Source organism: Trichechus manatus, unplaced genomic scaffold (assembly GCF_000243295.1).
Source record: "Trichechus manatus latirostris isolate Lorelei unplaced genomic scaffold, TriManLat1.0 scaffold00013, whole genome shotgun sequence".
Taxonomy (NCBI): domain Eukaryota; kingdom Metazoa; phylum Chordata; class Mammalia; order Sirenia; family Trichechidae; genus Trichechus; species Trichechus manatus.
The window spans coordinates 23,364,031-23,384,206 of record NW_004443949.1 but is presented as its reverse complement, the minus strand read 5'-3'; the positions used below and the strand labels follow the sequence as shown (position 1 = coordinate 23,384,206).

Below are 20,176 nucleotides of genomic sequence, written 5' to 3'. Positions count from 1 at the left end.
CACAAACTCCCTTTTTTTTCCCCCCCAAAATCCTTCATCCCCATTTTGAACTCTTATTTTTTCTCTTAATCTCCATCTTACAGCCCTTCATATTTCTCTCATCTTTGCCAGGCTTTCTCTGCTTCCTGCCCCACCTCCCACTCCAGCTCCTGTGATGCGAATGGAGGCAGCTAAAGGCGGCAGCTGTGGCTGAGAAAGCTGCTCAGGAAGGGGCAGAGTGAAATGAAGCTGATTAGCTGTACGCCTATATCACTCAGGAGAGCTTGCTAGCTTTAGCTTATGCTACACAGACATAGTTGGGGGAGGTGACACGGAATAGATTTAACCCAAAGGAGAATAAGAACATACTAACTGGTCAAGGCCCACGGAACCTCAGTTTCCTTGGAAAGAAACTCCTGGATGTGAAGAATTAAACTCATGGTTCTCTTCACCCAATATTGTACCTTCCTCCTGTATAATAATTGGAATGCCCTCTTCACTCTACCTTGTCAAAAGCTCTTCTTCTGCAATTCCTCAAAATCTCCTAGAACTACATTTCCTTAAGAAATTCTCCCTCAACTTTGAAGATGCAGAAGCCATCTGTCCTAATATTCAAACTTTTAATATTTTATTCCCCATTCTAAATATGCTTATACCTTGTCTTAAAGATAATATAATCATTTAAATAAAAATTAAATACTCTTACAACAAACCTCAAGGGAATGGACAAGTTATTTGATCCGATGAAAATTTTACATCTCAACTTCCTTTTTTTTTTTAAGCTTTCAAAATCTCTTTTACCTCACTAAATCTTTTCTTCAACCTCATGGATGCTACTGCTAGTCTCATCAACAATCTATTTTCCTGACCTCACCTCCTTCCGTACCCAAGCATGGCCCTGGGGGCTACCACTTAGATTATTGTTTCATCCAAATCAACTTTAAACTCTTCAATCCTGATCCTAACTAATAATCCTTCCCTCTCCATTCTCACTCCAGACCACTGAGCACTTCTGTTCCATTCAGAAAGGGAGATTACCTGGGAGTGATTTGGGGGTGCGGGGGGGGGTGGGGAGGAAGAAGTCATAATCATATACATATAGATTAATGAATTTATAGTGACTTAAATACCATGTGACCCTTTAGCACTGTCAGTTCTTTGCTTGCCAATGCTAATTTTAAATTCCCCAAGCAGCTATTTCAAAATTTCATCTTTCTCCTCAAGAACCCATCCACTTACTTTTCAGCAGATAATCATGTTTCACTCTTAGCATAGGTTTTCCAAAGGAAATATCCTCACCTTCTTACCTCTCTCCACAGAAATATATATTCATGCCCATCCTTATAACCATCTTTCCCCTCTCAGAGAAAGAGGCATATTTTCAAAGCTCTCCAGCCTTATTCTCTCAAATTTTCTTACCACTGATAGTTCCCTTAGCTATAAATATTCTAAAATTTTTCAAAAACAGTGGGTGAATCAATTAACCAAAACATTAATCCACCATTCCCCTTCACCCTTCGTCTTTTCTCCCCTCCCTTCCCAGTCAACTTTCTTGAAAAACTTACTACTTCCTTGAAAAACAAGCCATACTTGCTTACTCTCCTTCAGTTTCCAGCGCCTTACCATAACGCTTCAGACTCACAACACTTCACTAAAATTAAGCTGAAAATAGTCAATGTTTATTTTCATCTAGTAATATACGGACATAGGAGCCCTGGTGGCACAATGGTTAAGCGCACAGCTGCTAAACGAAAGGACAGTGGTTCAAACCCACCCACAGCTCCACAGGAGAAAAGGCCTGGCAATCTGTTTCCTTAACGACTGCAGCCAAAAAAATCTTATGGGGCAGTTCTACTCTGTCACATGGGGTCGCCATGATTCAGAACCGACTTGACAGCACACAACAACAATATACAGCCATAGCTGAAAACTCTAAATAGTGTTAAGACTTTTTCACTTGTCTTTAATTTGTACTCTTGGCTTTTAGAACTGTTTGCTCCATAATGTTTTTTCAGTCCATGGTATTATCTTGCCGCTATTTTAATCTACTCTGTGTCATCATTTTTCCAATGAGCATCCTCCATCTACCCTTTTTCTTCTATCTTTCTTCTTTTTACTTCTCCCTTTGTAGATTGTATATTGGTTCTTTTTGATTATCACTCATCTTTGACTAAGGTGATATTTTTCCTGACCAGTTATCCGTCAGCAGTTTGTACATGTGTTTGTTAGGGTTAAGGAGACCAAGGCCTTATGGCCAGCTAGTGAGAATTCTCATTATGATGTAGAGTTGGTTTGGACTGGTTCTCTGCAGCAAATCAGGATCAAACTCATAGGGATTGTTGAATCTTTCTCCTTCATCTAACCTCACTGTCAGAATGTTTCTTGCAAATATTGCTTGTTTGTATGATTTCTCATTCAGGCCAAACTGGGACCAAAAATGTTCCTTCTAGCAAATTTCATATGCACTGTTCCAAGCATGAGATTGTTAGTTTTCCCTCTATGTCCCACTTACTTGGCAGTACTCTACTCTGGTGCCTGAAATATTCAGCAGTCAAGAGGATTCTTTGTTGGTGTCTTCCGATATTCTTGTTCAATCTCTCTCAATGATGATAGTTTACAGTTAGAAAGGCCTTCTAGTTTTGTCAATAATGGAGTTTAAATTTTCAGTTTTTATTTTTCTCTTTTGGGTGAATTCTGAAAGGAGAATGGCAACACCATCATCTTAATTTCACCATTTATAAATGGAAATTCCCCAATAGCTATTTAATTGGCCTTTTTGAATCTAGCCTCACGTCCTCCAGTGTACGCTCCATATTGCTGCTGGAGTGAACTAGCAACACATCTGATTATTTCCCTCCCCATTCAAAATTCTTTTAGGGGCTACAAGCTCTGGTCTAAATTACCTTACATGGCATACTGAGCTCCTCGGGATGTGGTCTCTGTTTACCTAATTCCTCTTCTCCTTTTGGCCCAACGCCTTCTCGCTTATACTCTAGTTAGACTGATACACGGAAAGTCAGAGAACTGCAAATATTTTTCACAACTCCCCTATCTTTGCACATGGCTTTTCCTGTAAAATATTTTCCCCCCTTTGTGCTCACCTGGAAAACAACTATTTTGTCTCCAAAATCCACTTCAGATCAGATGTCCTACCTGTGTGAAGGGAGTTAATCACTCCCTTCTCTGCCTGTTCCTGGTACATGAAATCATCACACTCCATGATAATTACGTATGTGAAATTCTCGTTCCTTTAAAATTATACATCATTTATTTATTAGACACTCTCTCAGCCCATTCATTATTTCAAACATTTACTGAGTACCAACTCTGTTCCAGATACAGAAATACAAAGATAAATAAAAATGTGTCCTACCTCTAAAAGAAATAAGGCCAGTATTGTTATTTAGCTTCATATGGTTTTCTGCCATGTATTTCTAAGAATACTCCAAGCACCTTGGAGGCAAGAACCATGTCATATGCATTATTCTAGAATTTTTAGAGCTTAACAGAGAATCGTGCGTGTGGCAGGCATTTGATATTGCCACAGCCTACAAACTGGTCCTCTGTCTTCAGTTTTGGCCTGATTCCTATCCCCAGAATGTTCTTCACAGAAAAATTAGAATGATATTTCTAAAATACAAGGCCATCCAAGTCATTTCTTGGTTTAAAACATTCAATGACTCTTCCTGTCCTGTAGGACAAAGTCTGTCTTCCCCATTAAATTGTAAGCTCATCAATGACAGAGACTTCATCTTCTTGTAATCCCAGTGCTCAGCACAGAGCCTGGCACCCAAATATTTGATCAAAGATATATTTGCTGGATTTGTTCGAATACTAGTAGAAATTACTAGATGGGTCCTGGAATTTGACTATATGTTTTATTCAAGGACATTTTAATTTATCTGGAATTGGAGCAGTTAGGAAATGACATACATTTTATTGAGTTTATTCAGTTATATGTCACCAATATCCTGGGTACACAATTCTCATTTGTCCTAGTTAATAAATACCATGCCTCATTTACACAGTAATATATTCAAGTATCTAGCAACTATTTACCATGGTGTTACTGCCTAATTTTTACAAAATAGATCATTACAAAAGATAGAATTTCTAATGATATATTCCTTTTTTAAGCACCTTCTCAATTTTACGGTTCTTGAGGACTCATAAATATCTCACAAATAGCTAAGGACACACAGCTTTCTCTAAGGAGCTTAAAAGTAACTGTCATTCTTTATCAGACAAGGGTACTAAGACAGAGAGGTTTAGTGATATAACCAGGGTCACAAATATAGTCTTGAGGTACAGGTGATGGTGACATAAACAGAATCAGATAACGATTCACAAAACACAGCAAGGAAGGCCGGGAATACCAAGCAGGGAATAACGATAGAAGTACTGGACAGTTAATTCTACAAACCAGCATGGCTCATCCTAAACCATAAAATCCCTGACCCCAAGAAACAAAGACAAAAGCAGGAATAAGAGAAAGAAAAATCTGAAACCGCAGGTAAGTAACTCTCGTCTCTCCAAGGCTTTAAAATAAGAAGAATACTATATACGAAAACCAAAGACCATGCTCCTGACAGTCCTTCCCAATAGACAATGCTCATGAGGAGTCGGCACTTCTATTTTCTCAAAGCAATCAATATCACATAAGTCTAAAGTACTCCATGTAGCCCTATCTGATTAACAGACTCTTCCGCATTTTTGCTTCTGATTGCTGAAGCTATGGCCTGGTAGCCCACCTCACAGTCTATTAACAGAATGTTACTGATGTAATTTTTTCAATGACATGATCTCACACCCCTTATTCAGTATTTGCATTCTTTTCCCTCCCTATTATAGAGTGTCCACAAGCGGCATTTCTTTCCCTAAGGTGGATTTAGGTTTCTGAATTCTCCTTATCCTCTGTTCCTCTTGGGCCTAATCAGCTGCTCAAAGTCACAGCCTTGAAGGCCACCCCCTGGGGAGGAGGTGCTTGTGCCCAGTCAATTCCCCCATTTTAAAGGAGGAAATTTTAAAAAATCTGCATTGTTAAGGTGCTTATGCTGAATTTATGAAAAAAGGAGAGCAATGTTAAAGATCAACGAGTTTTTAAAAATATTTTTATGTTTCTACTGCTGAAAATCTACACAGTTAAACATACACCAATTCAACGTCTAAATGTACAATTCTGTAACACTGATTACGTTCTTCCAGTTGTGCAACCATTCTCACCCTCCTTTTCCCAATTGTTCCTCCCCCATTAACATAAACTTACTACCTCCCAAGCTTCCTATCTAACCTTTCAAGTTGCTGTTGTTAATTTGATCCCATACAGACAGTTCTTTAAAGGAACACAATGCTCAAGCCAGACATTCTTTATTAAGTTAAACTATTGTTTGGTTTAAAGAAGACTTTAAGGGATATTTTTGGTTTAAGCTTTAAAGATTATCTCAGGGCAATTGTTTCAGGGGTTCCTCCAACCTCACTGGCTCCAGAAATTATGGATTCCAAGAGAATTTGAAATTCTGTTCCACATCCCCCACCCCTTGATCAGGATTCTGCTACAGAAAAAAGGTCATTGAGTTTTAAAAGCAGCTCTCTCTAAACTGGCAATCAATAAAATTGTCTTTTTAATTATTTCTTATAGAAACAGAGAATAAATAAAAAGAAACAGTACTTACAAATAGAGTCCAAGCCAGGAATACAAAAAAAGAGAGGTGTTTCTATTTCAGCTCTAACAATTCTTCTTCCTGAAGGATAATGTATAGGAAGAAACTGATGGACCGCTCTTTCCCTCTAGCTATGCCATGCCCAATATCCAGTCAGTAGAAATATGTATTTCTCTGAGTGGTGTTTGTAAGTTGAGATTTCAGGAAGAGAGGAGTTGTGAATGACAGATCAATGCAGGAGAATAACATGTATTTCATATGGAGACTAACAACAAGATTCTAGCAACAACACTCATGCTACTGTAAGCTATTCCATCATGTGTACATTCCGTGGCTTGAGCTAAGTGACTCCTACTCTTAGGGGGAAAAAAAAAACTTTCCATCAATTCTGACTCATCACAATGCTACTCCTAGGGACCCTTACTTTTAGACCCTCTTGTCTTCAGAAAGTAATCCCTGCCTATCTCCTTTCAAAACCATTTCTCCTTTCATTAATCATTTAGCTCTTTCTGTTTCATAACCATCTAAATATTTCAACCAGCCCAAGCTCTTAATTTTAGTCATTGAGTCATCTGTGCATTCTATCAATCTATGAACTCCTCAAGATGTGCCTCTAAAATGGGGTCAGTAACCATTCAAAACTGTCAGGCCAATCTTCAGACTCCCATCGTTCTGTCTTTGGAGCAGGATGTGGTCAGGCTTTCAAGAGGGCTAATGGGGGGGGTAGAGGCAGGTAACAGAAAGACCAGCCATCTCTCTAACAGAAAACACCATGGCTAATGCACTTTGGTTTGAGGAGGCTTACCAAGAATGTCTCCCCTACTCTTCCTAAAATCCCCTTCACATTGTCACACAGCTTGAGACTCTCCAAATTAGATTCACTTGGGTTAGTATCATTTGCTTTTAAAATATAAACACTCCCAGGAGGCTCATTCAATTGCTTTATTTCTAAGCTCATACTGGGATCGACCTTCTCAGATAAAACATGAATTTTGATGTGGAAAGAAGAGAATGGATTTTGCAGCAAGCAAGACCTCATTGTAGACTTTTAATAAAATCAGGGCTTTAGACAACCAGAGGTCAGCAACAGGGCAATGGGATCAGGAGCTGGGGGTGAGGAACAAGAAAGACTGGCCATATTATGTACCCAGATTAGCTCATTAACCCCACACAACACTGTAAGGTGTATAGTTCTGTTACATACGTTTTTTTCACAAGTGAAGAAATAGAACCCAGAGAGGTTGTCATTTTTCCCAAATCTGCTAGTGATAAATGGTCCTGCCTGCAGGGATTAGGATTCAGGAGTGACTGGTTCCTTACCTATAATCCTGCATTGTCTGCAACCAGTAAGTGGGGAGGGAAGGCATTACTCTGGAACCAGGACAGGAGCAGTGCCACCAAGGTTGAGTTCTCACTCACATTTTCCCCTCTGCCATGGGTAGCTCAATGCTAATCTCAGCTATCTTCTCTTCAGTTACTTTCTAAAACCCAAAGAACAGAAAACTTGGAAAAAAGGTCACATATCTTTTTAAGATCTTACTCTGATAGAATATAAATGATTTAGCATAAGCAAATAAGATTTTGAAGATTTGGGGTTGCAGTTTCTTTTGGTCCCTCACTCATCTCCTGCTGCATGGAGGTTAAGAGTGCAGGCTCTGGAACTAGACTGCTGAATACAAATGCCAGCTCTCTCATTCACTAGCTGTGTGACCTTGGGTAAGATCCTCAGCCTCTCCAGGACTCAGTTTCCTTAATGGAAAAATGGGGATGATAAAAATGTCTCTCTCTCAGGGTGGAGGTGATGATCCAATGAGATTATGCATGTTAGGTGCTGCTGATATAGAGTGGAGCCCTGGTGGTGCAATGGTTAAGAGCTCAGGTTGCCAACCAAAAGGTCAGTAGTTTGAACCTACCAGCCACTCCTTGGAAACCATATGGGGCACTTCTACTCTGCCCTATATATAGTGTCGCTATGAGTCAGAATCGACTCAATGGCAATGTTTTTTTTTTTTAACAGATTGCTTGGGAGTCCCTGGGTAGTGCAAAACAGTTAACAGGCTCCACGACTAATGAGAAAGTTGGAGGTTCAAGTCCACCCAGAGATGCCTCAGAAGAAAGGCCTGGCAATCTACTTCCAAAAAATTAGTCAATGAATACACCATTCTACTCTGACACTCATGTGGTCACCATGAATCAAAATTAACTCGATGGCAATAGGTTATACTATAGATTGCTTTATATGAAAACTGTTTTTAGTTCTTCAGGTATTTTTAGGCTCAAAAAAGTTAGAATAATTTGTCTTCATATATGAATATAGAATATGTTTTTGTCAATTTCACAAAAATACTTTACCTGTTTATTTAATGTAATAATAAATGAACCAGAAGTTTAGAGACAAAGGGAAATTATGTCTTTTAGCAAAGATTTCTTTTTTCCCGAAGAGTTAAGAATTAAATGGTGTAGGCTGTAATATTTTAAAGTAGGTACTTTTTCAAATATAGAAATACTCTTAGGATTATAGAGAACTGTGGTCTAAGAGACTAAGTACTTCAGTTTGGGCTTACATTGTCCAAACTCAGTAAATCTCAACATTAAAGAGTGCTATATAAATTAATCTTGATTGATCTACAAAGGTATTCTGCAATTTATGTCACTTCTACAAATCAGGTCCATTCTTTAACATTATTCCATTAAGCTTTAGTATGTAGTTTAAGGTTTTTCTTCCAAGTGTAAAATATGCACTAAGAAATAACATGCTTAAAGCAGCATTTTTGATCTGGCAGTCTTCAATTTTGCAATCAAGAATGTGTTCAACAAGCCAGAAATGTACAATTCCCTAAGCAGGTGAAAAAATGTGATTGTGAGGGCTGAGATGACAGTTTTCATACTCTTTTCAATACATGCCCTCTGCATCTGCTCTATATCTGGGAATATGTTTTTACATTTAATTCTAAGGAAAATTAAACAAGTGTTTCTACCTTTGGTTTCCCAGCTATCATAAAATATATAAAAGAGAATATGGATAATTACAGGCCAAAGAGATACACTTATCTGAGTGGAAAGTACTAAGATTTCAAGGCTGGAAATGACCCTAGACTGCTTTTATCATCCTTACAAGTATCTCTTAAAAAGTGATAAAATCACTGTCCATCACAGGCAAGTAGTAGAATCTTGTGTTTCTGCCTATTGTGAAAAAATGTGTTCATTTACAACTCGCAGATAAATTTTTGCAATACTCTGAAGTCTCCTTTCCAATAAAAGCAGCCAAAAATGAAAGACCTTTTAGTTGGCACTGTGAATTATGCCTAGAATTTACCTGGATTCCAGTTAAAACTCTAATCAGCTGAAAGATATGATCCGATTTGTGATTGTTAAGGTTGTGTTTCAACTTGGCTGAGCCATGATTCTCAGTGGTTTGGCAGTTATGATGTAGTTTGGCAACTGTATAATAATGTGATCACCTTCATGATGGGATCTGCTGTGAGTAGCCAGTCAGCTGAGAGGGAGTTTCCTTGAGGGTACAGCCTGCATCCAATATAGGTGGACTTTCTGGCAAGACTTGCAGGCTTTTGCTCACTCTGGATTCTGCAGCTGGCTCCTGTTCATCTGACCTCCAGTTCTTAGGACCTAAGCTAGCAGCTTGCCTGCCAATCTCGGGATTTGTCAGCCTCCAACCTGACCCACAGACTTGGGACTTTTCATCCTCTACAACTGCATAAGCCATTTCCTTGTTATAAATCTCTTTCTCTCTCTATATATATATATATATACGTATGTATATGTATATATGCATCCAAAAAACAAAAAAAAAAAAACCAAACCCATTGCAGTCGAGTCAGTTCTGACTCATAGTAACCCTATAGGACAGAGTAGAACTGTCCCATAGGAGCAGCTGGTGGATTTGAACTGCTGACCTTTTGGTTAGCAGCTGCAGCTCTTAACTACAGGGTTTCCAATATATACATATATATGTACACACACACACACATATAGACACTTCACTGGTTTTGCTTCTCTAGAGGACCCAGCCTAAGACACCATTACAAGGTGTCTCACTTTTAAAGGCTACTCTTTAGCAACATTATCATATACATAAAGAAACAGACCTATTGGTTGCTGTGTGATGATGATTCAAAGTATTTAACAGCTCACAGTTGTGTTCACTACCCACGCATTTGTTTATTGTAATAAATCCTTTGGAATTATAGTTGGTAAAGGCAACTGAGTAAAAGTGCTCCTACTAATCTATTCTAGTAAAATACCTCAGAAGGGCAAAATTTAACTAGAAAACAAGCCATATTCTTAATGATATTCATTCAAAAAAAGCCTGGTGGGGCAGTAGTTAAAAGCACCTGGCTGCTAATCAAAATGTTGACAGTTCGAACACACCAGTTGCTGTGCAGGAGAGAGACGTGGCAGTCTGCTTCAGTAAAGATTACAGTCTTGGAAACACTTTGGGGCACCTCTGCTTTGTCCCATGAATCGGAATCGACTCGACACAGCGCGTTTATGGTTTTCTGTAAAGGACATGATTAGCACAATTGGCAAAACTTGGATGGGGTCTGAGCACTAGGTGTTAATAATGTGCTAATCTTAACTTCCTGACTTTGATAATTACTTTGTGGTTATATAAAATAATGTCCTTCTTTATAGGAAATACATACTAAAGTCTTTGGGCATGCATTGCTCTATGTTAGGAGGGGGATATAGTTTAATTCCTGCCATTTGTTAAATCTTAAATTCTACTTTCTACTATGTTCTTCTTACATATTGAATTTTCTTTATGTCCAACGAAGTCCTATCATAGATTTATTATGGAAAATATATTTCTACACAAGACATTGTTCAGCAATCATTTCTCATCAATAATATTCTTCCTTCACGGTCTCTTTCCTGAGGAAGGTTTGCCCCTTATGGGGAAAAATTAAAATAATATAAAATACAGTATTTTAAGATTTTGGACAAGAGCTCTCTTTTGGTTTTTCTCCTACGCCCTTGATCAACCTTCGTCAAAATTATCATCATACTGACCAGATAGAACAAGTCTATCACTGAGCTTTTATTAAATCAAGGAGGAGCCCTAGTGGCGCAGCAGTTAAGCATTGGGCTGCTAACAGAAAGGTTGGTGGTTCAAACCCATCCACTGCTCTGCAGGAGAAAGATATGGTGGTCTACTTCCATAAAGGTTACAGCCTTGGAAATCCTATGGGGCAGTTCTACTCTATCCTATAGGGTTGCTATGAGTTGGAATCAACTCGGCAACAATGGGTGGGTGGGTAGGATTAAGTCAAGAGTTACTCTAGCCCACTGCTGTGCCACTCTGCTATAAATTGAACTAAATGAGACAGTGAAAACACTCTGATTTGAATTCTGGCTCTTCTGTGCAGCATTGTGCAAAACACGTAATAACCCTGAACCTCCTTCTTTGGTAAATGACCAGAATGACATCTAGCTCAAAGAGTTGTGGTGAGAACTGAATGAAATAATGTACCTTCAAAACACACAAACAAACAGGTATGTATCAGAGAGTCCTGGACAGAATGGGAGAAAAATGTAGAACAGAATTCAAATTCACAAAAAAAACAAAAAAAAAAAAAACCCAGACTTACTGGTCTGACAGAGACTGCAGAAATCCCAAGACTATGGCCCCCAAACACTCTGCTAACTCAGAACTGAAACCACTCCCGAAGCCCACTTCTCAGACAAAGATTAGACATGCCTAAAAGACAAACAATAACACATGAGGAACGTGCTTCTTAGTTCAATTAAATATATGAGACCAAATGGGCAACTCCTGCCCAAATGCAAGACGAGAAGGCAGGAAGGGACAGGAACTGGGTGAATGGACTCAGGGAACCAGGGGCTGAAAGGGGGAACATGCTGTCATATTGTCAGGATTGCAACCAATGTCACAAAACTATATGTATATAAATTTTTTAATGAGAAATTAGCTTGAGCTGTAAACTTTCACCTAAAGCACAATAAAATATACAAAAAAAAAAAAAGAATACTCACCTGGTTGAATCAATAGCCCTCACTTCTCTACAGTACTACCCCCTTTCCAGTTCTTCCGCAGGAGTTTCCAGCCCCCTCCCTTGTGTCTAACTACCTTTGCTTTTTCTAGACACTCTACGCATTAAACTTACCCATCACAGGGACTGGGTGGCCTGCTGAAGGCTCTAATTACACATGCGACTCTCCCAAGGGCAAATTCTCTTCCTCCTCCAAAAGCCACCTCACATTCTAGTTTATAGGAATCTTCTCTGACCACCCACCATCCCTCATCCCAGCCAGCAAAACCATTTCTCCTCCTAGGAACTCCCCCCATCTTGCATCTGCCTTTCATTATCCACATCGATTCTTCCTTCCATCCATGACTGTTTGCTGGGTTTTCTCCTCTTCTGTAATTTTCTAGAGAGTAGAGATCACACCCTGTAATCTGAATGCACAGCACAGTTTCTGGCACACAGCAGATACTCAACGAGCATTTATTGAGTGCATAGAAGTTTTTTTTTGCTTTTAATTTTGGTAAAACGCACATAGCGTGCCACCTTGGCCATTTTGGAGGGTGTAGTCGAGTGTCATTAAGTGCATTCACGATGTCCGTCGTGTAATCATCACCACTGTCTAGTTCCAGAGCTTTATCATCACTCCAAATGAAAACCCCACGCCCACCGGTGGTCACTCCCCATTCTCCTATGCCTCCGGGCAAGGCAAACACTGGTCTGCATTCTATCTCCATGGATTTGCCTATTCTGGATATTTCTTATAAGTGAAATCATACAATACAGGAAAAAAAACAGGTATACAGAAAGTTCTCATTTAAAACAGTTGCTTTTATCGTTATTATTCTCTTCCCATTTTTTTCTAACAGACCTGCCTGCTCTAATTTTGGCCGCCCCTTCAGCTACATATTTACACATTTACCTATTTAGTCTATTTCTCAGCTGTCTTCAATTCTGCATACCCATACAGAGGACAATACTATCCATTATAAGGACACATCCATGACAGATGGCCTCCTGCTCTCATAGAGAAGATGAGATTGGCAAAATGAAGGGCTTTCCTGCAGGTGCTTGAGAGAAGAGGCATGGCAAAGGCTTGGCTTCTGGAAGATGTTCCCAAGGAGCTAATATGTGTAATGTATGCTCTCATAACAGTTAAAATTTAATGTTGTGCCTACATTATGTCATTGGAATAGATCCTCTTCATCGATGGGTATATTCATGTAAATAGAAAATCGATGACTTTAACAAGGTCTTGAGAAAGCCATGAAGAGCAAATGTTAATGTAAACACTTCAAAAGATTTCTAGATTAGATGAATTTTCAGTTGCGTTTAACCTTTTATGGCTACCATCCCTTGTCATGGCAGGCATACTGATGCACTAGTCTTGACATGTGTCCCAACAGATATGTGTAGCTCCCTCACACAGAAAATAAACAATTTCACTATTTAAGAAACAATTCTGGCATAGTGATTAAAAGTGTGGGCTTTGTCTTCAAATAGGTCTACATTCAAATCTCATTTTTATCTTTTACTATCTGTACGATTGAGAAAGTTTAGCTGAGTCTTGATTTCTCCATCAATAAAATGGAGATAATGATAACTATCTCATGGGGTTGATGGGAAGGTTAAATGAGGGAATGCATTACTAATGCACGTAGCCCACTACCTGACACATACTCATCACTGAATACATTATCGTAGTCGTTCCAGTTGTTCCTGTAATTATTCATAGAAGACATATGATGAGTAGGGAATCAGTCATCTAGCCAAGCCCGAAACCCAGAATCCCATTTTATGGGAATTTTCAATCACAAGATCTTGAAAGATCAGGTATCCCATGAAGATTTAATACAATTTAATTCATATGGTAATACATCCGTAGAATACAGAGAGTGCCTAAATCCCTAGATTGCATGTAACTGTTGTTCTAAGCATTCAATACTACAAAGTAAAGAACAACTATTGTCTTTGCTCCTAAAATAGTCTGAAGAATATAAATGGCCACAGATTTTGTTTAGAAAAACTTGAAATGGTCTTGGTATTTTGAATGCACAGATCCAGTGCTGTTTCCTCTATACTGGGGTCTACTGCTAACCAAAAGGTCGGCAGTTCGATGCCACCAGCTGCTCCTTGGAAACCTTATGGGGCAGTTCTACCTCTGTCCTATAGGGTCCCTATAAGTCAGAATCAACTCAACGGCAATGGGCTTTTTTTTTTTTGGTTTGGGTCCCTAATTCAGTCTGAAGACATCTTGTCTAGAAACATTAATAATAATTGGTTGGTTTGGTAACTAGGAAACTTGCAATTGTTTTGCAAATCCTAAGTCAGGCCAATGGAAAAAAAAAAAAGCCAATGTCCATCTACAGGGAGTGGTTAGCACACCAATTCCTGAAGCCAAAAGGCAAACCAGAAACTAAAATGTGAGGCAATAACCTGGGACTAGCAATGATGTGATCAACAGCCCTGGCCCTGGGGAGATTTCTAGCCTTAATTTTCTGAGCCTGTTGCAAAAACAGTAGCAAGAAATCTGTCACTGGAGCATTGCAGGTCAGGTTCTGCTGAAGAGGGGTAATGATTAATGTACATGTTACCAGTCAAAGGAGGTAAGTGCTTTATTCTGACATTGCTTCTGAAAATTCATGGTAAGATACTCAACAGAAGTATGAAAAGGAGACATGGGATCTGAAACGACTTCTAATTTCTTCAGAAAGCAGGGGCCAAATGATGTTGTTCATCACATTTCAAGCCAGGGAAACTTTTAACTGGAAAAAGGGCAGTCGGCGTCTGGCTGCCCTGGGCCATGTCTCAGCCAAGCCACGATACAATGCAATAAATCTTCTTGCCAAAACCTAAGTAGCTAAGGACAGGCATCCTCTGCACCAGAGAAGCCAAAATTCTAGGGCTTGGTAATAGTTAATACTACTACCTTCTGGGAGCCCTGGTGGCATAGTGGTTAAGACCTTGGCTGCTAACCAAAAAGTGGGCAGTTCGAATCCACCAGCTGCTCCTTAGAAACCCTATGTGGCAGTTCTACTCTGTCCTATAGGGTCGCTATGAGTTGGAATTGACCAACTCATAGTACCTTCTGAGCTGTTTATAAGAGGTGGTACCAATAGGGAATTCCAGGCTCATCCAATTATGGCAAGAAAGGGCAGACTTCTCTGGAGTAATCGATCTAATTTTGGAAATAATTCAACATAAATCGGGATTAAGCAATGATAGAAAATCTAATTTACCGTGGAAATTTTTATTTATTTTTATTGTACTTTAGATGAAGGTTTACAGAACAAACTAGCTTCTCATTAAACAACTAGTACATATATTGTTTTGTGACATTGGTTACCAACCCTACGACATGTCAACTCTCTCCTTTCTCTACCTTGGGTTCCCTATTACCAGCTTTCCTGTCCCCTCCTGCCTTCTAGTCCTTGCTCCTGGGCTGGTGTGCCCCTTAAGTTTCGTTTTGTTTTATGGGTCTGTCTAATCTTTGGCTGAAGGGTGAACCTCAGGAGTGACTTCATTACTGAGTTAAAAGGGTGTCCAAGGGTCACACTCATGAGGTTTCTCCAGTCTCTGTCAGGCCAGTAAGTCTGGTCTTTTTTTGTGTGTGAGTTAGAATTCTGTTCTACATTTTTCTCCAGCTCTGTCTGGGACCCTCTATTGTGATCCCTGTCAGAGCAGTCAGTGGTGGTAGCTGGGCACCATCTAGTTGTGCTGGACTCAGTCTGATGGAGGCCGTAGTAATTGTGGTCCCTTAGTCGTCTGGACTAATCTTTCCCTTGTGTCTTTAGTTTTCTTTATTCTCCCTTGCTCCCGAAGCAGTGAGACCAGTGGAGTATCTTAGATGGTTTCTCACAGGCTTTTAAGACCCCAGACGCTACTCACCAAAGAACTATGTAGAACATCTTTATAAACTACATTATGCCAATTGAGCTAGATGTTCCCCGAGACCATGGTCCCCACAGCCCTCAGCCCAGTAATTCGGTGCCTTACGGAGTTTGGATGTGTCTATGGAGCTTCCATGATCTTGCCTTGTTCAAGTTGTGGTGGCTTCCCCAGTATTGTGTACTGTCTTACCCTTCACCAAAGTAACTACTGATCTATTGTCTATGTATTGTTTTTCCATCCCCACCCCTTCCCTCCTTCATAACCATCAAAGACTGTTTTCTTTTCGTGTGTAAACCTTTTCATGAGTTTTTACAGTGGTGGTCTCATACAATATTTGTCCTTTTGTGATTGACTTATTTCACTCAGCATAATGCCCTCCAGATTCATCCATGTTGTGAGATGCTTCACAGATTCATCATTCTTTATTGTTGCATAGTACTCCATTATGTGTATGTACCATAGTTTATCCATTCATCTGTTGATAGGTTTTTTCCATCTTTTTGCTATTGTGAACAATGCTGCAATGAACATGGGTGTGCATATGTCTATTTGTGTGACAGCTCTTATTTCTCTAGGATATATTCCTAGGAGTGGGCTTGCTGGATCATATGCTATTTCTATTTCTAGCCATATCATTTTCCAAAACGGTTGTACCAATGTTTATTATTTTTTATTATTCTATTTTTTATATTTTATTTTTAAATTTTTTGTTATTCTATTTAATAAATACTTACATAGGATTTATTTTGCCAGACAGACTTCCAAGCACTTGAATATTAGCTCTTTTACTCCTCGTAATAACCTTATGCAATAGGTACCAGTATCAATCCCATTTTACAGACAAGGACAGTGGCAGTGGTAAGCCTAGAGTTTGTAAACTGATTGTGCCTAAAGTTTCTGAACTGCCACCTGTCTTGTCTGTCAGTTTGTTGTATGGTGATGGCTTGCATGCTGCTATGATGCTGGAAGCTATGGCACCAGTATTTCAAACAACAACAGTGTCACCTATGGTTAACAGGTTTCAGCAGAACTTCCAGATAAAGACAGACTAAGAAGAAAGGTCTGGAGATTTACTTCTGAAAATAAGCAAATGAAAACCCTATGGATCACAACAGAGTATTATCCAATACACTGCTGGAAGATGAGCCCCCCCTAGGCTGGAAGGCACTCAAAATACACAGTGACTCAAACAATGGACTCGAGCACAGCAATGATCATGAAGATGGTACAGGACCAGGCCACACTTCACTGTTATACATATGGTTGCCATGTGTGGGAGCTGACTCAATGGCAACTAACAACAACAACAAAGTTTCTAAAACTAGTGAAACAAGGATACTTCAGCATACTCTAAAACCAAAAAAGACAAAACCAAACCCACTGCTGCTGAGTCAATTCCAACTCATCGCGACCCTATACGACAGCGTAGAACTGCCCCATAGGCTTTCCAAGGAGTGGCTGGTAGATTCAAACTGCCAAACTTTTTGGTTAGCAGCCAAGCTCTTAACCACTGTACCACCAGGGCTCTAAAGCATACTCTAGATTTCTCTAAATATGACATTTTAAAACACAAATAAGCAAGTGGTATTCTTATCAGCAACAAACAGTTCCAAGAATCTGGAGACCAGAGTATACTTTTTTTTTTTTTTTTAATTTAAATCCCCTGTGAAGCCCCACTACTTCCATAAAATACTGGTTATTTTAAAGGTACATACTTCGCTAACGTGTAGGCAAAGTAGACTCAAATGCCAAATGACTTTTAACCCTCACTACACTATTCTCTCACCCTCTAGATTTCCTGCTCTTTCACTCTGTTTCCTTCCTTCTCTGTCTGGCTTCTGCTTCCTCAAAGAAATAATCATCACAGGACTCCTCTCCTCCCTGTGATAAACTGCAGGGACTAAGATAAAGACTGGGGAAAAGGAGTGCCCAAATTAAAAGGACTTACTTCAGAGATACAGTACACCAGAGTGACTTGCCAGGCAGCTGTAGGATCTCACTGGGCTGGCCCCCTTCTCCTCTCACCTCCTGGCTCACACCACCATTCCGCGACCACTCAGCGTTGGGATACATTTGTAGCTCAAGCTGGCGGCCTTGGTCTGCACCAGCTGGTTACAGTGATAGATACATACCAGGTGTTAAATCTTTTGTTTTGATTAAGTAAATGCTCTCACCAGATATCACTGGATAATATTATCACCTAATTCTCCTGGGGTTTCTTCCTCCTTCTTGAAGTATTTGACAGTAGTTTTCAAATCAGGTCTCAAATGCAATGAGGATTCGGGCCAGTGGAGCCTAGTGTGTTGAGTGATATGAGACTTAAGGATGAATCATCTGTGACGGCAACAAAAGTGTATTATTGGAGAGGCAACAAACACATGTTACAGGAAAGGAAGCAAACTAACTTGAAAGAACTTATCACGCTGCAAAACCAAATGGAGACTTTATCTTCAAAATTGGGCTGTGTTGACAATATAGCAAATATCCAGATGGAAACAAAGATTCTGATTGTCGTACAGATTATTTCAAACATATGGGCTTAGGTTGTCACGTAAATGAAGCATTTGGATGCTTTTCTTTATCACTTTTCATCCATCTCTTAGCTGCACTGCAGCTACAACCTCGGAGTTGTTTAGGAGTCTCTCCTCCTTAATATCAGGGACTGTTGCATATTTTCCTTTGCATTCTCCACCTCCCAGGCCAAAGCCTGCTCAGAGGAAGGAACAATGAATATTGCCTGAATAGGTAATGATGCATAACGTGGAGAAAGCATATATAAAGCCCTTTGTATTAATTTTTCATGGCTTGAAACTGATCTGCAAGACATCACTTTGGTATGCATTGTCTAATTCCTGCAAAAATGAACCCCAAAAGTTGATTTTACATCAGGCTTCAGAGAATTTTTTGCTAACCACTTACTATTTTATCTCCCTAAGAATTTGAACTTAAATTATAAGAGGTAATGACAACAAAACTCTCTATTGCTTTCTACTCAGTCTACTAACTATGTGATTCTAGAGAACAAACAGGATGACAGAAAAGAACATAGGGATAAAATATCTTTTCCATCTCCTTAGAGACTGAAAGATGTGATTGACCCACGCCCAACATCACATTAAGAAACTTAGAAGAATTCAACATTAGACTTACAGTGGTGCCATCACTCTTCTGCCTGCTGCTAAAACTCCTGTTTTTCAAACCTCCTACAGTTTTGGACTTGCAGGGCTATCTACAATAGAGATTTACTTTCTAAAGTGCTCAGAAAGCGTAACTGCTGCTACTCTCAGATGAGAAGCCCCGTTTCTTTTCCTTCACCTGCTGCAGGAGATGCTTATGCTTCAGGGATTGTGACAGGTGCAGGGTGGGTGGAATCTGAGTGTCTTACAGGGTGAATCACTTCAATCAGTGGCAAGTTATAGGTGGCATATCCCATCTGCGAGGGAGAAAATCAATAGCTCTGGCTGTTCACCTAGATGGACCTCATCAACTTTCTCAGAGCACCAGGCTTGCAACCTAAAGAAAATCATGCCGGGTATTTAGTAGAAAATATGTTTATAAGGCTCATTTTCCACCAAAGTAAAGCAGGGAATTATGGACCCCCAAATTCAAACCCTTTACTTGCAATAAAAATATATAACCATTGCCCTGGTGGCGCAATGGATCACTGCTCAGCTGCTAACCGAAAGGTTGGTCATTTGAACCCACCAGCCACTTCACGGGAGAAAAGACCTGGTGATCTGCTCCCGTAAAGACTGCAGTCTAGGGAACCCTGTAGGGCAGTTCCATTCTGTCCTATAGGGTCACTATGAGTCAGAATTGATTCAGTGGCACACAATAACAACAATTGGCAATATTTGAAAGAATACTTGCATGATTCTGTGTGTCTGTTATTGTCTTATTGCTGTGTTGTACTACCTCACCCCCCAATGATTTTTTCCCTGTTAGTCTGGAAAAGGAAAAGTTCTCAGAGAGTAAAGTCTTTAGAAGTAAAACATTAAAACCAGCAGATCTCATTTTATCTTATTAAAAGACTCTCTCAAGACTAGGTACATGCATCTATTTACAAAATGTCTGCTATACCCTGCATATAGACTAGGTACATGTATCTATTTACAAAATATCTGCTATACCCTGCATATGTTAATACTCATTTGACTCTGGCCACTGGTTCTCAACTACATGTTGGAATCATCTGGGCACCTTTAAGAAAATATTGATGACTGGGACTCAAACCCAGTGTTTCTGATTCAATTGGTCTGAGCATTGGGATTTTTAAATCTCCCCAGGTAAATCTCCTGCGCAGCCAAAGTTGACAGCCACTGGCTTGGAGTTTGACCGTTAGGTAGTGCAAACGGTCATGCACTCAACTACTACCCTTAAGGACGATGGTTTGGATCCAGCCAGAGACAGGCCTGGAGATCTGCTTCCAAAAGGTTACAGCCTTGAAAACCCTGTGAAGTAGTTCTACTCTGCACACTTGGGGTTGCCATGAGTTGGAATCAACTCAGTGGCAACCAACAACAACAGTTCTTTACCCCAGAACTCTCCCTACCCTTGCTTTTTGGGATCAACATGGAGACAGAGAACCATGTGAGCCAAGCAGATATGGCCTGTTCCTAATGAATCAAGTGCAGAGATTAG

The 20,176-nt window shown here is 39.7% G+C and overlaps 1 long non-coding RNA gene across 4 annotated transcripts; it reads right to left on the bottom strand.

Annotated features, from left to right (window-relative positions):
- Positions 1-1,979: 1,979 nt before the first annotated feature.
- LOC111819609 (uncharacterized) lies at positions 1,980-19,042 on the bottom strand. 4 transcript variants are annotated; one of them, XR_002823189.1, is made up of 6 exons: positions 18,686-19,042; positions 17,736-17,869; positions 17,484-17,643; positions 6,960-7,120; positions 5,652-5,720; positions 1,980-2,673 (listed from the first exon to the last, which is right to left on the bottom strand). It is a non-coding gene; the product is annotated as an uncharacterized LOC111819609 (long non-coding RNA). The 4 variants fall into 4 exon arrangements; XR_002823190.1 differs by lacking the exon at positions 5,652-5,720; XR_002823187.1 differs by lacking the exons at positions 5,652-5,720; positions 6,960-7,120.
- Between the last annotated feature and the right edge of the window lie 1,134 nt (positions 19,043-20,176).